The sequence below is a fragment of the Eptatretus burgeri genome, chromosome 5 (genome assembly GCF_056783735.1).
Source record: "Eptatretus burgeri isolate ZD-2024b chromosome 5, Ebu_testis_v1, whole genome shotgun sequence".
Classification (NCBI taxonomy): domain Eukaryota; kingdom Metazoa; phylum Chordata; class Myxini; order Myxiniformes; family Myxinidae; genus Eptatretus; species Eptatretus burgeri.
In genome coordinates, this window is record NC_140965.1 from 43,513,230 (window position 1) to 43,538,229 (window position 25,000).

At 34.8% G+C, this 25,000-nt stretch overlaps 1 long non-coding RNA gene across 1 annotated transcript in view; it reads right to left on the bottom strand.

Moving 5' to 3' along the window:
• Positions 1-19,892: 19,892 nt before the first annotated feature.
• LOC147026331 (uncharacterized) overlaps positions 19,893-25,000 on the bottom strand; it is an 8,033-nt gene continuing 2,925 nt past the window's right edge. Inside the window, exon 2 of the long non-coding RNA XR_015058290.1 lies at positions 19,893-21,258. This is a non-coding gene — a long non-coding RNA (uncharacterized LOC147026331). The remainder of the gene's footprint in view (positions 21,259-25,000) is intronic.

Below are 25,000 nucleotides of genomic sequence, written 5' to 3' on the forward strand. Positions count from 1 at the left end.
CGAAAATACTGTTGCAATCCGTTCAGATGCCATAAAATGAAACAACGAAAAGATCTTCGCAATGTGTCAAATGAGATGTTGATGAAATTTTCTTCAAAGGTGAAAAAAGATGACAGACTTTGTACTTTGTGCAGAAAAAAAACTTTTCCAGTTGTCACCAGAGCGTATTGAAGAATAATCTTCGACGAGTTCAAAATTATCATCAGAAGGTACTATCGAAGGTATTGCAAAATCTATTTCGACAGATGAAGACGAGGAGGTTTTTGAGCGAGAAGCGGAAATTGACCTATTAAACCGGTCGTTATCGATGATAGGCAAAAGCCCATTCGACAAACGAAAGGCGGAAAGGAACCCAGGGTGCGTTCCTGAAAAGCGAAGTAAAGTGGAAGATTCTGTGCGAAAGAAATTTGAAGTAGTTGCTGGACCAAGCACTGTGGAGAAAACACAAAATACAGCGTCAAAATGTGATGAAAACTGCATGCCAGAGGTGATCAAAAGCCTGAAAGAAAAATATGTTGTTTCGATCCGTTCAGAGCAAATACGTATACTAACAATATTTGCTAGGAATATGAGCATCAGAGGGATGATGAGTGAATTCAGTTGCTCCCAAAGAATGGCTGTGCAAGCCAAAAAATTAGAGAAAGAAAATGGTATGCTATCGTCTCCAAATCCCAAACAGGGTACAATATTGCCTGACGAAGTGAAATCCACCATAACCGAATTTTACCGAAGTGATGAAGTCAGCCGAATAATGCCGGGAAAAAAGGACTGTGTGGTGGTCAGGAATGAACATGGAACAGACAAAATTCAAAAGCGCCTGGTACTAAATAATCTCAAGGAACTGTTTCAGAAATTCAAAGAGAAGAACCCTGGCTTGAAAGTTGGATTCGCGAAGTTCGCCATGCTCCATCCCTCGGAGTGTGTCCTGGCCAGTTCAGGCGGTACACACAGTGTATGTGTGTGTACGATACATCAAAATGTGAAACTCATGATGTTTGGTTCCAAAATGCCACAGATAGCCGAACTTCCTTGCTGTCATCATGTGATAGCTCGCATAGTTTGTAACCCAGCACAACCGGCATGTTATTTCAGAACTTGTGAAAGTTGCCCATCAATTGAAGACTTCAAAACCGAGCTACTGAGTGCTTATGAACTAGAGGATATTGATGAAATTCGGTTTAAACGGTGGACATCCACCGACAGATCTGAACTGAGCTCCATGGTCCTGTCTTTGGAAGAATTCATTAATCAATTCTGTGAACGCACGGTGAAATTAGTGAGACACGACTTGATTGCCAAGGCCCAACCTCAGTTTCTGAAAAATAAGAAAGACGAAATCGGTGAAGGAGAATTTGTCATTATTGGAGACTTCTTAGAGAACTATTCGTTTGTCATACAGGATGCGGCCCAAGGATTCCATTGGAACTGCTCTCAAGCGACAATTCACCCCTGGGTTTCCTATTTCAAATCAGACGATGGCAAATTAAACCACGATTATATCAGAATGCAATACTCACGACGTTGTCTCAGTCCACCTCTTCCAAAGAATGCTCATTGAACACTTGAAATCTAGCTTTGGAAATGTAAAGAAACTTCACTATTTCTCAGACGGTTGCGCTGGCCAATATAAGAATTGCAAAGCCTTCATAAACCTATGTCGTCACAAATCAGAGTATGGTATTGACTTAGAATGGCATTTTTTGCCACAAGTCATGGCAAGGGCCCTTCAGATGGCGTGGGAGGTACAGTCAAACGAGAAGCAACACGTGAGAGCCTGCGTAGACCTTACGACAGTCAAATTATTTCTCCAAAAGATCTTTTCGCCTTTGCTGAAAATGTTTTGAATGAAATGAAGTTTGGTTACGGGATCAAAGAGGCATATGACGAGGAAGAACGAAATCTGGAAGAAAGGTTAAAAACGGCCAAAACCATAGCTGGAACTCTAAAACTTCATGCTTTCATCCCTATTTCTGAAGCTGCTCTTCAAGTACGCGAATTCAGCCTTTGCGAGGAACACCGTATCGAGTCAGCTATTTCAAAATCGACACCAACTTTTAAAGGGAAACTCTCAGGTTATGTCACAGTGCACTATGATGGAAAATGGTGGCTTGCCTGCATCATGGAAGCCTTTCAGGACACTCATGACGTGAAAGTGAATTTTCTTCATCCAAACGGGCCCGCAAATAGTTTATTTTTTCCTGACATTGAAGATCACTGCTTTTTAGACATTTCTGATATACTTCTTTCCGTAGAACCAAAAAATGCTATATGTAGAACCTACTCAACCAGTAAAAAAGAAACACAGCTGTCAAATAAAACATTGGTTGGCAAAAAATCTTGACTATAATATGCTAGGAAAAACTCTTACTCATACGAGTATCGCTTCCAGTTACTGCATGTGCATGTGGAAAATTTATGTACAATATACCGATATAGTGTATTGGAAATCTTGTGTTCAAATATTGTGCTATGTATTATGGCGTATTGTGTGTCCAGCACCCGAGTCCCCGAACAATAAAACCATCATCACACTTGAACCCATTGAGATCCCATTTTCATTTATGCTGAGGTGTTGGAGTATATGAAGGGGTATTCCCATACGAAAAAAATCGGGACCATCGGTTTGGCTGGGGAGCGGGGGCCCAAGGTCAAAGGACGCCCCAAACTATAACTTTTTGAATTACTATTTCAGAGTGATTTTACCTAACGCAATTCGAAAGATCTCGCTTTTACGAGCATTTTGATACCAAGATCAGCCAAATCAGACCACTACAACCTGTGATATGGCCTCTGGAAGATTGTGGGTCAGCTGGGGGCACCCAAATTTGGGGGGGCCCTAAAATGGGCCCCAATGGGCCCACAGGTCTAAAAGTTGGTATTTTGAGTTTTTTCACCCAAGTGAATAAATGACCAACATACGGGGAGAAAGAAAATGAGGTATTAGTGTCGGGAGGGTGTGTACAATTGACATGGAATGCCACACCTGCAAAGACAAGGTCGATGAAAACTCACAAAATAGCATGATTTTTGAAACAAAACCAAACTAGGAACACAAAGTAACATGTAAGTGAGAAAATAAACAGTTAAAACAGGACAGATAACGACCGGAAACTTAACTTTGAGATAGTCAGCAGAGAGCCGTGAAGGAGACCTGCCAACACTCCAAACCCAGAACCGGAAGTAAGGGTTCCGTTCTTGTAACCCTTATGTCAGTCCAATTTCGTGCAAGTCGAATTTCTTTGAGTAAAATCTGAAAAAAAGAAAAGGATTACATAATTTATTGAACATTTACATGTACAGTACCAGCACATACCTTAATTCCGAGTGTTGACTTCCTCACATGAGGTGGTATTGCAGGTTGAAGATCTGGAAGGAGTTGGAGTAGTGCCATAGCAGAGGTTGAAAGCTCAGGAATTGGGGACTCCGTAGAAGGTTTACGAATCTTAACAAAGAGGTTGAGAGTGGACTGAATGGCAGCCCATTTATCATAAATTATTTCGTAGCATGACAGGCCATCTTGGATTATTCTACTGACATTAGCGAAGCGTTCAGCATTCAAGTCCATCCTCTTGAGAGCAACCAGTCCTGCATCAAAATGCTTGAAGGCCTTGGCCAAGTCTTTTTTTTTTAATATTAATTTTTCATTTATTTATTTATTTTAACGGGCTCAAGTCGAGGTTACATATGTCAAGCATACGTAACCCAATGACACACACATGTATATATATATATATATATATATATATATATATATATATATATATATATATATATATATATATACATACATATATATATATATATACATATATATATATATATATATATGTATATGTGTATATATCTATATATATTGTTGTGGTTACCAGATTCGCAAACCACCATTCAGGTCCCTTAGGTGAGGTATCTTGGTAAGTGCATGTGTAGTTAGGCCCAAACCCGTTGTCTAGTGGGAATACATGTCATTTATGCGAGCTGCGACTCTTCAGGATAGCCGTTTTTCTTTTACTATCTTTATTTTGGACCAACCGCCATGATTACCACCACAACCACAACATCAACCACCAACCACAACGCCGCTTCACCACAACCGCCACGACCTTCACGTCACACCTCGCAACCGTAGCATCGCCACCGTTCTTGCCCCGCTGTGGGTACCGGTGTTGGACTCGTGCAGGGCGCACGTTGAACAGCGTGTACAAAATCACGGATTTTGTGCTTCAAAAACGGATCAAAAACGACACACGCCCACTTTTTGCCGTCCAATCGGTGAGCGAGGGGCGATTTGGCCCCGCCTCCAGAACGATCGATATATGCAAATTTGTGGATCAAAAAGCCTTCACGCCCACTTTTTCTCGAGCCAATGGGGAGCGAGGTGAAAGGTCAAAGGGAGGGGGTCAAAGGCGAAGCTACGGGGGGATAAAAGGACGGTGTTCGTCAGTCAGCGGAACGAGAAGGAGTCGGAGGGTGGAGAGTCGGAGTGTGGAAGTCTGGAGCCCGAAGCCTGCAGTAGCTGGAGAAGCTGAAGAGAGTCGCGAAGGGGAGAGTCGATCGGAGAGTCCAACGAGGAGAGCCCAAAGAGGAGTCCAGGGTGGAGAGTCCAGAGGCGGAGAGGCGGCAACGGCGAAGGCAGACGAGGGGGTGCTCGCGTCGGTGCCGGGAGCTGCACGCCCGAGGGAGGCCGGCAGCGCGACCTGGCCGAGGTGGAGACGCACACCAGGGATAATAAAGATCCTCTATACCCCGAGCATCAGCAACCCCCTCCTGTTTCCCCCCGCGCTGAGATAGTGCGACCAAGGGGGCCCCGTTCCCACCCCCTACCAGACACCGTCCACGAGGCCCGCGGGTTGCGGGGCCATCGCCGCTCCGCGTCTCATCACCAGACGGGTAGGCCCGACCCGGTCTCGGCCTCAGGCCCGCCTCATTCTTGAGGGTATTTCTTTTCCTTGGTTTTGGGTATGTGTTGTCGGCGCTGTCTGTGAAGTAGAATTGTATAAGTGTTGCCGTGTGCTCGGTAGTCGGTATTAGCTCTGCATTGTTTTCGCTTTTATATTTGCTTTTTGTGTAAATGGAATTGTGTTTTCTTTTTTTTGTGTGCTTTTGGTGGAATTGTATTTGTGTGCTTCCCGTGTGCCGCGAATAAATGTGCTTTATTGTTGAACTGTTCTCCCGCTTCGCTTCGTCTTTTCCCCCATTGAACCCTCATCTTGCTTCACGTAAAGGGTTGGTAGTGGGCTGAATACGCCCGATAATTAATCGAACCGTCGAGGTCGACGATAACACCGCTCGGTTATTCTGATAGTACGGAACGGGTCGCTTAAGTGGCCCGTGTCCGAAGTCGACCTGCGGCGAGGTGCGATCGCCCGGTCTACCCTCCGCGTGGGTACTTAGGTAGGTCGAATTTGGCGAGCAACCCTATCCCACGCTGGGGCTGATTGGCTCGATCGCGGTGAGACCGAAAGGTCCACCCGTGACTGGTTCCCGGCGTTAGTCCGAGAGGGTCACGACTGGATTGTCCGTCCGGTGGGCGACGTGCCGCGATTCGAGTTACGTGGCCGTCAGCACGCCGGTGGGCGCGAATACCGCAACAATATATATATATATATATATATATATATATATATATATATATATATATATATATATACATACATAATATATATATATACATACATAATATATATATATACATACATAATATATATATATATATATATATATATATATATATATATATATATATATATATATGTAAGTAGGGTGAATATACTGATTCTGGTTCACTTTTCCCCCTGTAAATGAATGGGGGATTTTCAGCGATTCATATTTTTTTCCCCTAAAAATAAACCCCCTTTTTATCCCAAGGTATATTTATTTGTCTCCCCTTTTAACCTGGGGACACTTTTTTTCAAATAACCCATGCAATAAGATAAAGATTTGTTCAAGTAGCAAAGTAGTAATGTGATTTGTTAAAGGTGATTCGAAAGAAATATCTGAAACGTCTAAGCATCGGGACACTCTTTTTCAAATAACCGATGCATATTGTTTAGCTCACTCATTGAACCCGTAAAGATTTGTTAATTCTCAAATTCCTTCAATAGTTTAATTTTCTTTGCACAATAATCCCCATCTAAAATATTGAAAAACAAAACATTTGAATCTTTATATTTTTTAAGATACCCCTTTTGTGCCATTACGAAATGATAAACTTCTCTTAATGCTCTTGTTTGACCACCTCCTGAGCCACATATCATTTTGAGATTATAGTAAATTGTTTTTTCATTGTTCAATTGATAACCATCAAAGTTTTCAGTCCATTCAAGGATATTCATTTTTTTCTTTACATGCTCTAACTTACTACTTTTTAAATTGATTCGCTTATTTGTTTTATTTACCTTTGTTTTAGTTATTTTTTCAATAAGACTTATTTGATATTTTTCACATTCATTATGTTTTCCATTTATATACCAAGACTGAGATTTTCTCCACTCTTTAATTTGATTAATACTTGGTTTGACCATTTATATATTGCGAAAAAACGCGGCGGTAGCCCTTAAAAAACCCTAACCCATCTTCCCATCGTTAAAACACTATTTATACACTCTATCATACAATATCCATATGGAACACAATCTATTCCATTATCTAAAATAAATCTCTTATCATCAAAGGCTCCTAATGCCTTTTTATTTACTTCTTCACTATATATATATATATATATATATATATATATATATATATATATATATATATATATATATATATATATATATATATATATATATATATATATATGTTATGTTTATAACTTCTTATTGTATTCATTTTCCTATATTCTTCTTTCTTATTCATCAAACAATTATAATAATTTCTAAAAGTTATTGATTTCTTTATTACATATTTCTTTATTCCCTTTAACCTCTTATCAATCTGATCACCATACTTATAAGCATATGCCTTTGCTCTCAATCCAATAAACTCACTCATTACTTTTCCACCCAACTCATCCTTAAACTTACCAATAACCTTTTCATTCTTTTTGGAAAATAACTCACTCTTCTTGCTGAAATTACTTGTATCATATACTCCAATATTTTTCTTCATATCTTTATAAACATCATCAGTTTTCATATCTAGGATAAAACTATCAGTGTCCATATACAACAATGAAACATTTTCACCATACTCTTTCTTTAAATCATTATACAAATAATCATACATCAATATCTTTGATAAATCAAGAACTGCTGTTCCAATATAAATTGGTTTATCCATTACAATATTTTCCTTTTTCATATGAATAGCAGAAAAGTTCTCTGAAAAAACCTCTTCTCTCTCAAAACTTGGTTTATTTATCAATCTCGAAGCTTCTTTCCAAGATGTTGCGAATCTAATGTTTTGCCTGTTTCCAACATTTTCCATAGTCTTTCCAAATACAGCATTATTCATTAATTTATAAAAGTCCCCTTCAAATTTTACTTTTGTATTTGCTCTCATATCTGTATTGAATTGAATATACTTTTTCACCCAAGGACTTTGTTTAAATTTTAAAACTCTATGAATTTTAGCTACTCTCAATCCTTCTCTCAAAAACTGTTTTAAGCTTCTCTGATGCAAAACATATCCCTCTTTATCATAGAATGTTGTTAATAACTTTTCTGTTGATTTGCCTTTAATATTAAAACTTTTATGATAATCACTGAACCATTCTTTCTTTGGGGTTTCTTTCTCACATCCAAAAGGAAGGTCTTTATGCTTATTATGAAGATCACTCGGGTACCTCAAATCAACTTCAAAATAATAACCTTCTTCTTCGTCATTCAATTCCTCTTGAGAAGAAATAACAATATTCATCAAAGCCTTTTCATAATCCTTTTCTTCCACCCACTCTAATTTACCATAAGGCAGAGATTGAGACATTGCCCATCCATACAAATTATTAGCATCAAAATACATCAAATAATTACTATCTTTTTCATTATCATAATTTGGAAGATATTTATTATTTGCTTTAGCATATCTTTTTGAACATACTTGTGATATTCCACCTCTCTTGGACTTCTCAATCATCAAAAGCATATCAACATCACTGATTAAATCTATATCTTGTTTTGTCATTTTCAACATTGCACTCCAAGCTAAACCAGGAGCTGTGAAATAGTGGGCAGGATCTAATCCATAACAATTTTTATTATGACAGAGTGATCTAAAAGCTTCAAACACATCAGCTAACAATAGAACATCTGTTTTTAGATATAAATCATGATATTCTCCAAGGTTCTTTTTCTTAAATATTTTCCATATTTCTTGTGCATGTTTATATTCCTTATCACTTACCTCTTCTTCATAAAGGTTATTATAGAAACTTTCTTTTGAAGGAAGTTGTGTTTCTTTAAATCTCATAAATGAATCCATATAATCATAAGGATAAATTCCCTTACTTGTAAGAATTTTCTCTTTACTTTGAATTTCATTCCTTGTTTGAATTTCCTCTCTCGTGAGAATTTCTTCTTTAATCAAAATTTCATCTTTAATCAGAATTTCCTCTTTAGTTAGAATTTCATTCATTGTTCGAATTTTCTTTATAATTAGAATTTCATCTTCAGTTAGAATTTCTTCATTAATTTCCTCATTAATTAGAATTTCCTCTTTACTTTGAATTCTCTCTTTAATCTGAATTTCCTCTTTAGTGAGAATTTCCTCTTTTGGAGAGAATGAATTAAGATTTGGAAAAGAGTCTGTGGAGCTTAGATTTGATGCGAGGTAGGCTAGTGATGTTCCCATAAACTTGTAAGAATCTAGAAACCTAATACGAGTTAAAGGTTTTGTGAATATCATTTTTGTAAATGAAATATACTTTTGACTTGTGTTTGTTATGGCAGAAATATTCCCTGGTGTTTTAGAAAGTTCATTTATAAATAGATGTGTATCATAGTTGGCGCTGTTGTGAAGAAAGACTGGAATAAAAGAAGGTAACTTATAATTAAGATTACAACAGGAATGAGCGGGACCTCTATATTTACCAGTAAGATGACAATGATCCCTAACTTTAGACTCCTTAATTTCCCCCTCACAAATATGACAGATATTGTTCTTTCTAAATTCTAATTTTTCTTCATTGGTTAATTTCATCGGTTCATTTGTTTCTTTCATTAATTTAGTGAGTCTTATACAATCCTTTTCTAATCGTTTTACAAACTCTTGTGAAGCTTTTTTTCCACTATAATGTTCAAGTTTGTTATACTTTTCTCCAACAGATGATTTGATATAATAACAGAAACCACAAGGAATATGTTTTTGATATCTATTTGTATATGATTCTTTTGGACTAGGAGAAGCAGTATTTATCTTTTTAAGGATACATTCAAAATCACCGTATATCACAAATGGGTGCATGATAGATTTATTAAAATCTTCAAAAGAAATCTTTTCACCAGGTTTAGGCATTGTAATTACAGCTGATTTATGATTACTACAATATTTTGAATGTTGTTCTCATCTTTCTTTTGTATGAAATGAATTAAGACATCGCTTACAAGGATATATTTTGTTTGCTGTTCTGAATACCTGAGAAGAGATTAATCTTGATAAATTATTGATGTATGTGTAATGTGAATTATTTCCAACACTAAAATATAAAAGATCAATGTGTGTTTCTTCATTTTTATAGTTGTTTGAAATTTTTAATATTTGAACTTTGTTTGTATCCGTTAATCCATATACATTAATAGAAAGATTATTCTTTTTCTCAAATTTAGGAATATCTGTTAGTGGCATTGGGAATTTAAAATCTTTAATGTCCAAGGTATTCTCATATTTCATATATTGTTTTACTCTTTCTGAATTACATTTTGGTGGATGAAAGTGAGCAAGAACAGACCAGAGAAAACATTTATTATCATTGTTCTTAATATTAACAACTGCCTTCTTTAGTTTTATTTCTTTTGGTAATTCAATATAAGAAGAAGCTTTAAGAGGGTTTGATTTTAGAATGTGTTTATCTAAAAAGATGATTTTTTAAATATTGAATCCACTTCCTACCACTGTATTATCAACATCCTCCTCTTGTTTTGATAGTTCTTCATAAACCCCACTATTCAAAAAATCTTGAAATGATGTTATAAAATGAAGATCTGTTCTCATATAAGGAGTTTGTTCTTCATCTTGTCTTTTCATATTCATTTTCACTCCCATATAAAACTTTAAAGTTTTCATTTCTTTTAATGTCTTTTTAATAACTTTTTCAACATCAGGTTTCACTATTTCAATTGATTCAGCTATTGATGATGGACCGGGTTCTCCAAATTGAAAAATCCTTATTTTTATATGCCCTTTAAATGCCCCATCAGTGTTTTCAATATAATAGTCTCCCTTTACTTTAAACTCATTTTTCATGTGTTTTTGTGATTGAAGATGTCTATTATAACTTCTCTTCAAAACATCCTTTGAACAGATATCACAATGTTTTCTTTCCAACTCAAGAGGAGATATTTTATGAAATAGATTAAATGTGTGTTTGTTGGTTCGGAGGTGTTTTCTATAATGTTTATATTTGTGATTACAAACATCGCAGTATGTTGTATTCACTATATTTATATAATAAATCTTTGCTTAAACTAAAATTTTCTTGATGAAAATTTCGTTTATTTTACAGGTGAATCTGTGCTTAAAACCATTTTATCCTCCAACTTTTTCACTTAATAATACAATGTTTCCAGACACAAAAGACAAGTTTCAATCAATCTCTTCATTTGTTAAAGATACTGAGAAATATGTCAAGGATGTAAAATTGAACAAAGATAAATATAACAACTATTGGATAAAAACAATTATGGTAAATAATATGAGTTCTTCAATTTCCTTCAGTGGAAGGGCTTTTAGTATACCTGGTAGAACATCAATTAAAGTATCTCTAACAAAAGTTTCTCCTCTCCTTCTGGTAATATATTCAAAACTAGAAAAAGCAATGAAACAAGAAAAAGTATCAAAAAACAAAAACCTTATGGATGAAGCTTGAGAAAGAAAAGATAAGACCATCTGTAATATGCAAGGAGAAATTTGTATTTTTTTCAACAACCCTAAAGATGTAAATCCTGATGAAATAAAGGATGTTAATATATCAGGTGAAATGACATTTCGTTCAATAGTCGTTAACGATCATTTTAAAATTACCTTTAATATAAAAAATGTTGTCGTTGAATCTGGTAATGAAAAAAAGTATATCGATATCGATGGTAATATTATTAAATATGAGTCAATATACAACTGAAAGTATAGATGAATTTCAGTTTAAGTAAAGTTTTACTTTATAAATATGATAGACTTTCCTGATTCTCCATTCGACAAATTTGAGAATTGTTCTGCATGTGAAAGACGGGGATTAAACACAGAGTCAAAAGCCTATAAACAATGTATATTCTGTGATTATCTTCGAATTAATGATAATAAAAAATATAAAAAGGAAAATAATTCTTTTAGATTTACACCAAAAATGAATTACTTTACAAGATTGATTAGAGAAATGAATGTAAAGTATGAGGGTGATAACACACCTTTCCTTACAAGGGAAGAAACTGAACGTATTGGAGAAATGTTCAAAGGATTGTTGTTATATATTATTCATGGATGTGATTTTCAGGGAAATATCAACACAAGATATTGCATAAATAAAATAATGGATTATCTTGAAATTAAATCTGAACTTAGGATAAACATAGAGTTTCTAAAAAAGCCAATAATAAATTAAATAACCTGTTTTCCAAATATATAAATGAATGATTTTTTACCCATTTGGGAAAATAAGATAAAATTTAACAACCATAAAAATCTCCCAAATTCATTAAGATGTCTCATAGTTGGTTCAAGTGGATGTGGAAAAACCTGCTTACTTTTAAAGATGCTCCTCACTCCCAACTTTTTAGATTATGATAATTTAATAATTTTCACAAAGTCGAGTTTTCAACCAGAGTATCAACGACTCTCACAAGGTTTTAATGCTGGTCGTCAAAAAGAAGATCTAATCGGTTTATTTAAACTTCAAAAAAACCTAAATGATTATAACATTGAAGATATAATTCAACTATTTTGTGATACACAGAGATGTAAAAAGAAATCAAATCCGATAACTTGTATTCTTAGTGATAATACGGATGATATACCGTCTCCCCAAGATTTGGATAAATCAAAAAAGAACCTCGTTATCTTTGATGATTGTGTTAATGAGAGAAACCAAACGGTAATGGACAGCTACTACACAAGAGGGAGACATTCTTCTTGTAATTGTATTTATCTTAGTCAATCGTACTTTCAACTTCCTCGTCGTTCCATCAGAAACAATGCTAATACTTTTATTTTATTCAAGTTAAATTCAATAGATATCAATAATTTTTGGAGAGATAATTGTTCTACATTATGTCGTAAAAATAAATTTGAGGATTACATGAAGCACACGACTGAAAAATATAAATATATTGTTGTGAAACAAGATGAGATATTAAGGGATATATTTTTTGTTTTATAAACAATTACATATATAAATGACAACTATTATTGTAAATCTTGTGGGTAAATCTGCTTCTGGAAAAAACTTTCATAAATCAAGGTTCTTGTGTAGTACAAATGAGAATATTGTAAATTTACTTAAAAAACACCCCGTGATACGCATTGTATCAACAACAACTAGAGCAATAAGACCTGGAGAAGTAAAAGGTGAAGATTATCACTATATTTCAGTGGAGGAACATATGCGATTGAGGAATGAAGGTCAAATATTTGAGGAGGTTTCTCTTGGTACAACAAAATATTCACATTGTAAGAGTAAGTTAAGGAAACTAAAATCTGGTGGTCTTGGGATATTAGAAACTAATCCAGAAGGAACGAGACAAATTATTAAACATCTGAGCGGAGTGAAGATTTTATCATTCGGTTTTGATGTTGATGAAGAAACTCAACGCAAACGTCTGAAAAGCAGAGATGCAAGTATTAGTGAAGAAGAAATTACAACTCGCATTAATGTTAAGAAAGAATTTGATGAAATATTTAAAGAAAAGGATTTATTTGAACACATCTACTTGAATGATGAAGAAAAGGAAAATTTCCCTGTTGATCTTTACAATTCATTAAATGATATTTTACAATAAATAAATGGATGCAAAAGAAAGAGCAAGAAGATTTAAGGAACATCAAGAGTTGGGTTCAAAAGTTGTAAAACAACAGGAAGACATAAAGAAGAAATGCAGAGAGAAAGTAACGGGCGAAGAAGCATTTGAAAGAAAACAAGAGAAATTTTTTAAACCACTTTTAAAAACTTCCCAAGAAAAAATGAAAGATGTTTCCACAGTTCCCACAGTAGAATATACTCCTAAAAAACTTCAAATGTTAAAAGATTTTGATCAAATGACGGAGGAAGAATTAGGGCATTTAGAAGAATTAAAGGTATATGATGATGAAGATTAAATCGACCCCCTGATTATATTGTGAATGCTCTTCAAAACAATGAATATTCAGCGGATTCAAAAACCAAAGCAGGACTCATTCCAACAGAACAACCAGCAATATTTCATCTTGTTCAGGAAAAGGTATTGATATTTAATGATGAATTAAGGTTCTTGGGTTCTGCTCAACCCCCTGTTAAACTAACTCCGAGATTAATGTTTCTTCTCACAAAAGATGGAAGACAAGGTTCAACTGTGAGGGATGAATCAAAGTATATTGATAAACCATTGGATATGAAAAATAATGATGATCGAGTATATATTGATCTGCTGAACACTCTAAATTATAGGGTTAGTATTTCTAATAAAAGTAGGAAAAATGAGAAGGAGAAACACATTATTCAGGCTTTAAGTATCCTTGGTTCAGGTATTAGTTTTCTTCCAAATGACCCATCGCAATTAGTTAATAGACTGTTATTGTTTTTCGGTAGCAAGAATGCTGGAAATAACAATTGTTTTAATGAAGCATCAGCCATTTTAGACCAGTTGATGAACATGAAAATAATTAATAAATCTCAATATAAAGACATTTTATCTCATATTAAATAAGATGAGAAGCACAATCCTGAGTTTTAATTTCACAACAAGCGACCACACATCTTCATTCCCATACCCACTACAACTTGACCCAACAAAAGAATATGAGGCATCTTTATTGTCCATGGAAACTTATAATACCTTATTTAATATAACTGATAAAAATGACAAGTTTAGTTATAATCCCGGAAGTGGATACAAAACGATAACAGTCTCACCCGGAGCATATGAGATTTCTCAAATATCTTCCGAAATTGCTTGTCTTATGAAAGAACAGGGTGATGAACCAAAAAATATTGTTATAGACATTCAAAAACATACTTCAAAATCAACGATTAAAGTTAAAAATAACTACAAGGTTGATTTCACAATTGATAATTCATTTAGAGAGTTATTGGGTTTCTCCTCAAAAAAGATTGAAACTAATGGGACGTTTTACAGTGATAATGTCATTCAAATATCCTCAGGAATAAATTCGGTGTTAATTCACTGTGATTTGATTGATGGTGCTTATAATGATGGAAAAAAAACAAATACAATATTTTCATTCAGTGCATACTCAACCCCAATTGGTTATAAATTCAATATGGAACCCAAAAATTTGGTTTATCTCCCTGTGTCAGGAAAAACCATACACAGAGTAAATTTTAGGATAACCGACCAAGATAATCGTATGATTTCTTTTAATGGAGAAGTTATATCCATCAGAATTCACCTACGTGAAGTTTTTCAATAAATAAATACGATGGTTATTGTGAGGAAACACGAGTTGGGAAAATATAAAATAATTACAGGGGATGGGATGTTCCTTTCCCCATACTACAAGGGTGAAGGCATGTATCTTGGTAGAGGATACTATAAACCTAAGAGACAAAGGGGTGTTGGACATCAATTTAGAGGAGATGGGATAATTGATACTCTCATGGGTATTGGTTCAACTATTCTTAAACATAAAGATCTAATTGGTTCAACTGCTTCTGCTGTGGGAAATGTAGCAGGTGCTGTAAAGAGCATAAAAGATGCCCAGAAGGAATCTCATAAATTACAAGCAATAAAAGAAATTAAGAAAGGCAAAACTCAGTTGTCCCCCCAAGAACGACAGAAAATAATTCGAATACTTGGATCAGGGTTTCAAAAGTTTTAACATCTTTTTTTCCTAAATAAATACAAGTATGGAAGCAATTGATAGTATCTATGATTTGGATGATACTATTATTATCTCAAACTCCACTAAAAAAGAAGATTACTTCAAGATAAATGCAATAACTGGAACAGACTGGAATACGAATGGTACAAAAAGTTTTGAAATAAATAATCAACAAACCTATTTGAATCTCTCCAAAAGTTTCTTGTTGTGTAAATTTAAATTCACTAAAGCTGGGAATAACACAAACGCTACACTTGTAAATGATTTCTTCTGGAAAATGTTTGATAGTGTGCGTTTGTATATTGGAACACAAGAAGTTGAAGCGGTTGATTATGTCTCTGCTGTATCTGAAATGATGAAATTTACACTCTATACATTCAGTGATAGAATGGGAAAGGGGTCTGTCGAAGGTTTTATTCCTGATATGTCAACGGGAACAAACACAGACCCTGGATATACTCAAAGGAAAGGAGCGTATAATGATGATACAAAAGCAGAAAATAGTTTTACTGTGGCAGTTCCTCTTAAAGGTATATTTGGATTTTGTGATCATGATAAAGTTCTGTATGGTCTTAAAATTAGATTTCAACTACAAAGGAATGATAATGAAAATAGATTGCTTTTTGGTGTTGGTAATGCTTTTGGTGATCAGAATAAATTTGTAATTGAGGAAATGAGTTGGTATATCAGTGAATATACTCCTAATCTTAAAACAGAAGAGATGTTGAATAGAAGACTTAACTCAAAGAAACCACTCAGTGTATCATACCTCAAAAGAAGATGTCAACACGTTAAACTCAACCAAACTACTTACACGTGGAATTTGGGTGTTCTGGAAGGAAAGCCACGATATCTGTGGATCATTTTTAAAAAGCCAGATGGTGATACTGCGACTGATAAGAATAATGCATTGAGTGATAATGCTAAGGTGAAACAACTTCGCGTTTCTCTAGATGGAACATTTTATCCACGAGATAGATTGGAAATTAATTGGGAAAAAAATGATTTTGCTGAAGCATACAAGTCTTACCAAAAGGTGTGTGAAAGTAATGGAAATAAAGAACCTATTTTGGATATGACAGCATTTAAAAGTTTGTATACAATCTATGCGTTTGACCTGAGCGCTCAAAAGGAAACTATAAAGTCAAATCGAGTGGATACTTTCCGATACATTGAAAGAGGAGAGAGTGAAGAAGTTGATACATATTGTTTGCTTTTGGAAGAAACAGAATTACAGATTAATACAGATAATGGTATGATGATTAGTCTCACATAATTTTTTGTTAAATAAATGAGTGGCAAAGTACCAACTGGGGTATATGTTAATCAAATCAATCTTCATAAACTATCATCTTGTGTTCAAAATCAAAAGCCTTGTACGATTAACGTTAATACAATTCAGAGAAAAGGAACAGTAAGAATCGATGTTTTGCTCACAAGAGAACAGGTTAAAATCTTGAATGACACTGGCTCACTTAAAATTAAAATGACAAAACCAATGTTGAAAAAATATTCAATAAGAGAGACGAATGGAGGATTTCTCCCATTTCTAATTCCTTTATTTGCTGGTTTAAGTGCGGTTGGAGCATTGACGGGTGGTATTTCAACAGCGGTGAAAACTGCCAATGAAAGGAAGGCTCAACTCCAGGCTCAAAAAGAATTGGAAAGACATAACAAAGAGTTGGAGAAACAAATTAGTGGAAGTGGTGTAATTGTAGATTTTGCTGAAAAACTTGAAGGTCTGCCTGATAAAGCGAGATTGTTAGTTGGAGATATGCTTTCTTCTATAGCACAAGCAGGTGTAAAATTAACGAAAAGAGGTAATGGATTATATCTTTCTAATAAATGAATGAGCATTGATGAGTGGTTTAAAGAATTTGGAAAGAATACAACATCAAATTTACAACTTGTCAAATATTGTAAGAAATTAAAAATTCATAATGTGGTTATTTGTATGAGAGATGAATTAACAAATGTGCCGAAACATACAAAGAATATTATTATGAACTTAGAAGATAATAATGGGAACGGTTCTCATTGGGTTTGTATTTTTAATTGTCAAGACAAATATTATTTTGATAGTTTTGGTCTTCCACCACCTGTTGAAGTCATAAAATTCTTACAGAATGGTGTTTATCAAACATTTCAAGTCCAAGAATTAAATTCCAAGTGTTGTGGTCAATTATGTCTGTATGTGTTATTTCAACTCAACAAAAATAAAAAATTTTATGATATTATTTTTAATCTAATATAAATGACTTATGTTGGTAAAGATGGTTCTATCTTTGGTGTATCCCAAGAACTGGATATTGATTTATCAAATTATTACACAAAGGCACAGGCTGAACGACATAAATGTAATATAACCAAAAATATTAACATGAAAAATGCTTATAAATTAGAAAATTATCCAAGCCCGACTGACGCGAATGACTTGGTGAGATTAAGCGATTTATCACAATATATATCTTTAAATTAAACGGCCGTGTATTTCAAAGATACATAAGTGTTGATATTATCTCCAGGTCATACAGAATTCACAGTTCGAATTAAAATAAATTTTTATAAAGAAGGGCGTATCGTTTGTATGAGAATAGAACAATGGGGGTATGATATGAATGATTTAGGGTATAATTGGTCATTTAAAATTGACCTCGAAGACCTGGAACAATTAAGTCAGTCTCGTAAGGAAGAATATTATCCACTTGGTATCGAGAATGAGTTTTGTGGGGCCATGATTAGTAAACAACAAATAAAAGAATTTAATAAGGGTAAATATAATAATGGTTTTGCCCTTGTTTATATCATGAAAACAGAAAAAAACAGGATTATATATAATAAGTAAGGAAATACAAAATGATTTAACTATGGGAAGATGGGGAGGTGTTTCGTGCCATAATATTATTCTCACATATATTTCTAATACATAAATGACAGTAAGAAGGCTTCAAGAAAATTATCATTTCTGTGTCCAAGCATACCTTCAAGAAAAGGGTATTCGGTATTTTCATAAATATGTTCTACAACATAAGAATGAGGTATTTTCAATAAAAGATTGGCATTATGCTGATGTTGATAAACCGACAACTTTAGATTTAATTAGAATGTTAAATAATGAAAAAATTATAAAGTTAAGAAAAGGTAAGGCTCTTTTAGAAATTCAAAAGAAATTTTATTGGTTTCCTGTTGTAAAAAAAATTATTTTGGATACAGGAATAACAAGAAATCCTGATGAATATATGTATGATATTCTATGGGGTGTAAGCGATTCAAGGATAATAAGGGATGAGGAAGGAGTTGAAGAAGAGAGGGAAGAGGAGGAAAAGGAGAAGAGAGAGAAGGAGGAAAAGGAGAAGAGAGAGAAGGAGGAGAGGGAGAAGAAAGAGAAGGAGGAAAAAGAGAAGAGAGAGAAGGAGGAGAGGGAGGAAAGAGCGAGACAAAATAAATATCAAAATATGGAAACCAGTGAGATTAAAAAAAGATTGGTGGTATTACAGAAAATAACTCAACCCACCGAGGAGGAAAACAAAGAATTGACAAGTCTATTTGCAATACTTTCGACAAGACTATTGACATCGACAAGATATTCATTTTAATTCAAGTTTTTCATTTTTTTTCTTAAATAAATGAAGGAGAGAGTGAAGGCATTTCTAAGGATTCTTTATGTTTTAAAAATTAAGATTCAAATGTGCATGTTGGAAACTAAAAAGGTTTTTGCACTCTGCAGGAATTTTTCTCATAAATAAATGAGTTATTGTCTCAAATGTAAAAAGAAAACTAATACTAAAAATATTTCATATATTAAAAGTAAAAATAACAGGGTTATACAAAAAGGTATATGTTCGGTGTGTGGTTCAAAAAAAAATCTATTTATCTCCAAACACAAACGAGGAGGAGATATACAAAAGTTTTTATCAGGAAGTAAATTTACAACTACTGGAATACCAGGGGAATTACATCTTCCAGGGTATTCTTTCTGTGGTCCAGGCACAAACTTGGATAAAAGATTAGATGAGGCAGACAATCCTAAATCATGGAGTAAACCCATCAATAGAGTTGATGAAGTGTGCATGAGACACGATATTGATTATGGGAATACCACAACGTTGGAAGAAAAGCATGAAGCCGATAGAGAAATGTTGTATAATTTGTCTCTGATACAAAATCCAACCTTGAGAGAAAAAGTTGATCGGTTCATTGTGAAGAAGATGATCAGTGCTAAATTGAAACTTGGACTTGGAAATTCAAAAAACTTATAGACTCTAATGATGTCATTAAGACTGATGAGCAATTAGCTGATGAATTACATAAACCAATATTCACAAAGTTTCGTAGAAGGAAAGTTTATTCCAAGGAAGTTGATTATATCTGGTCCGCTGATTTGATTGAACTCAATAACGATAAGGGGTACAAGTATGCTTTAACCATTATTGATTTGAGGAGTAGATACGCATGGGTTGTCCCTTTAAAAAACAAAACAGGAAATACTCTTATGTTCGCCTTTCAACAGATATTTAATAAAAGTAAGAGAAAACCTAAAAAATTGTGGACTGATGAGGGTAGAGAGTTTTATAACGAGACATTTATGAATTTTCTAAAAAATAACAGTATTACATTATACAGTACCTTTAATGAAGGGAAGGCAGTTGTTGTTGAACGTTTTAATCGTACCTTAAAAGAGAGACTATATAAAAAATTCACACAACTCAGTTCACAACAATGGTCATCTTTTATTCAGGATATTGTGGATAAGTATAATGACACGATTCACACGTCAACAAATATGAAACCATCAGAAACATTTACAAAATTAAAATATGAAAAAGAGATTAATGTCAGAAAACCTAAGTTCAAATTTGGTGATATCGTAAGAATATATAGGTGGAAATCTCATTTTGAAAAGGGTTATACTAAACGATGGTCAAACGAACTTTTTAAAATTGTTGATGTAATAGATACGGTTCATTGGACTTATAAGATATATGATTTGGAAGGGGAAGAGATTTTCGGTTCATTTTATTCACAGGAATTACAAAAGACAAAACTAAGCAGATAATACCCATGGGAGCAATGGGTTGTCCCTTCACTCCCTTCTACTATACACCATTGTGGACACTCGAGGGCCAAGTCCGAGGTGTATAACAGTATATAATGTGTGTGAAGGGGTGGACGTTCTTAGATCTGTGAACCCCAAACACAGAATCCTCAACTGAATAGTCAAGGCTTAACTTTGTTTGTTGATGTGTGTGTGTGTGTGTGTGTGTGTGTGTGTGTGTGTGTGTGTGTGTGTGTGTGTGTGTGTGTGTGTGTGTGTGTGTGTGTGTGTGTGTCCCAACCCTCACATTCAAAATCTCAACCCCAACCCTCACATTCAAAATCTCAACCCCAACTCAATCCTCGCCCAACACAATGTCTTTTTCAAAATGAGATTTCCACCTATATATTTTTTTTTACGTTTTTTTTTTTTCTCTTCTTCCAATTCTGTCTTTTAAGGCTTTCAGGTTTGATGACGTAGAAAGAGGGAGTAAGAACTTTCTTGATAGGTTTAGATCCCAAAGAGTGGTAGCATTTCAAGTCTTCAAAATAAACCCAACTTTCCAAGTCTCCAAGGTATAACCACATTCCTGTTGAATTTCCAAGATATGTATCACATTGTGAGTTATCAAGCCAGAACCCACATTTCAAGTCTCCAAAAATATAACCATCTATCCAAGACTCCAAGGTAGAATCACAATTTCCAGAAATATAGTGGGTTTCAGTGATAGATCTCACAGAGTATAACTGTGGAAAATCAAGGAAAACTCCATTTTTCCAATTTTTATGGGTTTCAGTGATAGATCTCACATAGTATAACTGTGGATCATCAAGGAAAACTCCATTTTTCAAAATGTCTGAAAATTGTGATTCTCCAAGGTAAAACTTGTATTCTGGCTCATCAAGGTATAACTCTTTGGTTGGATCATCAAGGACGAACTCGTTCTGTGGGTCTTGGTCGCTAATAAGGTCTGCAGCCAAGCCAACAATTTCGCCCCAAGTTGTAGCAAAAGCAGTATTTTCATTTTGTATTTCAGATACAATTTCCTGTGAGAGAAAATAATAATGTATTAATTAAGTTATTTCATTATTAAATGAGTATGCTTCAATTAAATTTGAAAATAGGAAAATAAAAATCTGACCTCAACAGATAAGAGGTTTGAATCCAGTTCATCAACTTGAAGGTTTAGTTCCAAACAAGTCTGAGAGTTCCAGGCAAGCACACTGCACACCATGGCCAGCAAAAAAATGTTTAAAATGGAGCCTGGGCTTGAGGCTTTTATAGGGAAAGACTGGTGGGTGTGGTTTCCTTTGGAAATTCCCTGGGCAAGCTCAGCAGGCCTTCTTTGGGCAATTTTTTCAAAACCATAACATGCTGGAATTTTCTTGTGATTTCTTTGTGAGTCAGAGATGAACTGGAAATGATGTAAGAGTAGGTGGGGCTTAGCAAAAGTAGGCGGGGCTTAGAAAACGTGGGCGTGACTTATAAAAATACCTCATGAAAAGTGGGCGGGGCTTAGCAAAAGTGGGCAGGGCTTATAAAAATTCAACAGAAAAGTGGGGGGGCTTAGAGGAAAGTGGACGTGGCTTATGGAATAGCTCGTGAAAAGTGGGCGGGGCTTTAAAAATTCCATTTGAAAGTGGGCGGGGCTTAACAAAAAATAACCTGTGGCTCAGGAGGTGGTCAAACAAGAGCATTAAGAGAAGTTTATCATTTCGTAATGGCACAAAAGGGGTATCTTAAAAAATATAAAGATTCAAATGTTTTGTTTTTCAATATTTTAGATGGGGATTATTGTGCAAAGAAAATTAAACTATTGAAGGAATTTGAGAATGAACAAATCTTTACAGGTTCAATGAGTGAGCTAAACAATATGCATCGGTTATTTGAAAAAGAGTGTCCCGAGGCTTCGACGTTTCAGATATTTCTTTCGAATCACCTTAAACAAATCACATTACTACTTTGCTACTTGAACAAATCTTTATCTTATTGCATGGGTTATTTGAAAAAAAAGTGTCCCCAGGTTAAAAGGGGAGACAAATAAATATACCTTGGGATAAAAAGGGGGTTTATTTTTAGGGAAAAAAAATATGAATCGCTGAAAATCCCCCATTCATTTACATGGGGAAAAGTGAGCCAGAACCAGTATATTCACCCTACTTATGCACACACAAACAGTAAATATACACTGACTGTGGAATAACCAAGTTTGAATGTAAAATGTATATTATTTTCTACCCGTGTCTTGCCTCGTGCATATTCATGTTTTGCTTCATATATATTCGTGTTTTGCCTCATGCATATTAATGTTCCACCATTGTGTTGCATCATCTCCACTGGCAAGTGGGCAAGAGCAGTTCTTCCCTGTCTGGAGGAACATGTGGTTTTGTGGAAAAGGCACGGTTTTTTACCATCGCAATTGGAGTGTTTTAAAACAGAGAAAAAGTGATTTAAACCTCTGTGTTGGTAAACTGCCTGGAGTATTCTTTCTTCAAAGAATCGGGACACATAAGCTGTTCCAGGATGCTGTTTATATATACATTATTATACATGATTACACAAATTGTATACATACATATTAATGTGATAAAATGCATACGATACATGATTATACATATTATACACACACAAACCTACACATGAATCATGATAATATTATACACACACACACACACACACACACACACACACACACACACACACACACACACACACACACACACACACACACACACACACACACACACACACACACACACACACACACACACACACACCTCATCCCAAAGTATGAAGAAACCCAACTTGCTCAAAAATAAGGGCCAATGATATGCCTACCAGCAACATAAAACTTCTAACAGGATCATTACATAAATGATTCTCTTCCTTCCTCTGAAAGATAATGATAAGTTCTTCTTTTATATGCAGCACATGGCTGCGGGTAGCATCATTAGCTGTGGGTGCGACTGTGCCAGTGATGCAATGTCCCTATGACCAGTACACTGGCACTTATTTAGCCAAACTCAGAAGGATGACAGTTTGAGTCAACCCTACCAGATGTTGATTGAATGGTGAACAGGAACTCAAAATCAGGACCCTAAGATCCCAAGCCAACCACCCTAACTGCTAAGCCAACACCAGGCTTTACATAAATTATATGCCATCATCAAACACAACAAGGAGGTTTGGAGGCAGAACAAAAGGGATATAAGAGAGGTTGTTATGGTACAATTGACCACCATACTGAACAAGACCGGATTGGAAAATTGCAAAACACGATGAACAAAATTGTCCACCGCCTGGATTGACTGTAAGAAAGCTTTCGACAGTGTCCCACATTCGTGGATGATAAAATGCAAACAAATATACAAAATCATCCCAAAATAATCAAACTGATTGAGAAAGCAATGGAGCTCTGGAATACCACATTGATATTACAGCACTCAAAAGGAAATATCGAAATACAAGATGTGAAAATACGGCATGGGATCTTCCAGGGAGACAGTCTTTCCCCCTCTTGTTTTGTCTGTCTCTGGACCCACTCAATAACCTCATCAACAAACAAGGACACGGATACACCCTAACAACCGATAGAAGACCATCCAAAGAAACAGAAGGGGTGACACACCTACGACACATGGATGATTTAAAGGTCTTCGCACTGAATGATGAAAAATTGACAGAACAGCTAAAACTAGTAAAACGATTCTCTGAGGCCATTCGAATGGAATTTGACTAGATAAGTGTGCCAAGTGCACATTTTTACAAGGTAAACTAAACAAAAAAAAATACCCATCAGAGATGGGGAATCCCCCGCCATTGAAACATTTTTTTCAAGATGGCCGCCCCAGTCGGCCATCTTGGATCTGGCCACACCCAAAATCAATAAGGTTCTTCCTTTTCAGGTGGTACATGTGTGACCCAAATTTCAAATCGAAATGGCGAACAGTTTATGAGTTATCACACTCACAGCTATAAATGTTGATGCCCAGCCAGCCGGACAGACGGACGGACGGACGGACGGCCGACCCGGGTAACAATAATATCCCCCTTCCACCATGTGGCGGGGGATAAAAACTGACGACATAAAAATTGACCTCGAAACAAACAACAGTTAGAAATCAAAACATCACACAAATACCTCGGAGTATAACAGGGCCACAAAATATGTCACAAACCAATGCACAAAAACAATCGCGAAAGAATACCTACGTAGAACGAACCTGATCCTGAAAACGTACCTTTTCCCAAGAAACGAAATCAAAGCCATAAACCAACTCGCAGTAGCAGTGTTCCAATGTGGCTGTGGAATAGTAAACTGGCCCCAATCAGAAATCAATAATTTGGACATAAAAACAAGAAAAATCCTGACCATCCACAAAATGTTCAACAAAAACCAATCCCTAATTCATCTTACAAGGAATTTCCAAAAACAGGTGCAACTACAAGATACCCTAAATAAAAATGAAATGGCAACAAATACAGTCCCAACAATTGCAAAAGAGACAATATATGTGTATGTATGTATATATATATATATATATATATATATATATATATATATATATATATATATATACATATATATATACATATATATATACATATACATATATATATACATATATATATATATATATATATATATATATATATATATATATATATATATATATATATATATATATACATATAAAGAAATATCAGCAAATATATATATATATATATATATATATATATATATATATATATATATATATATATATATATACATATAAAGAAATATCA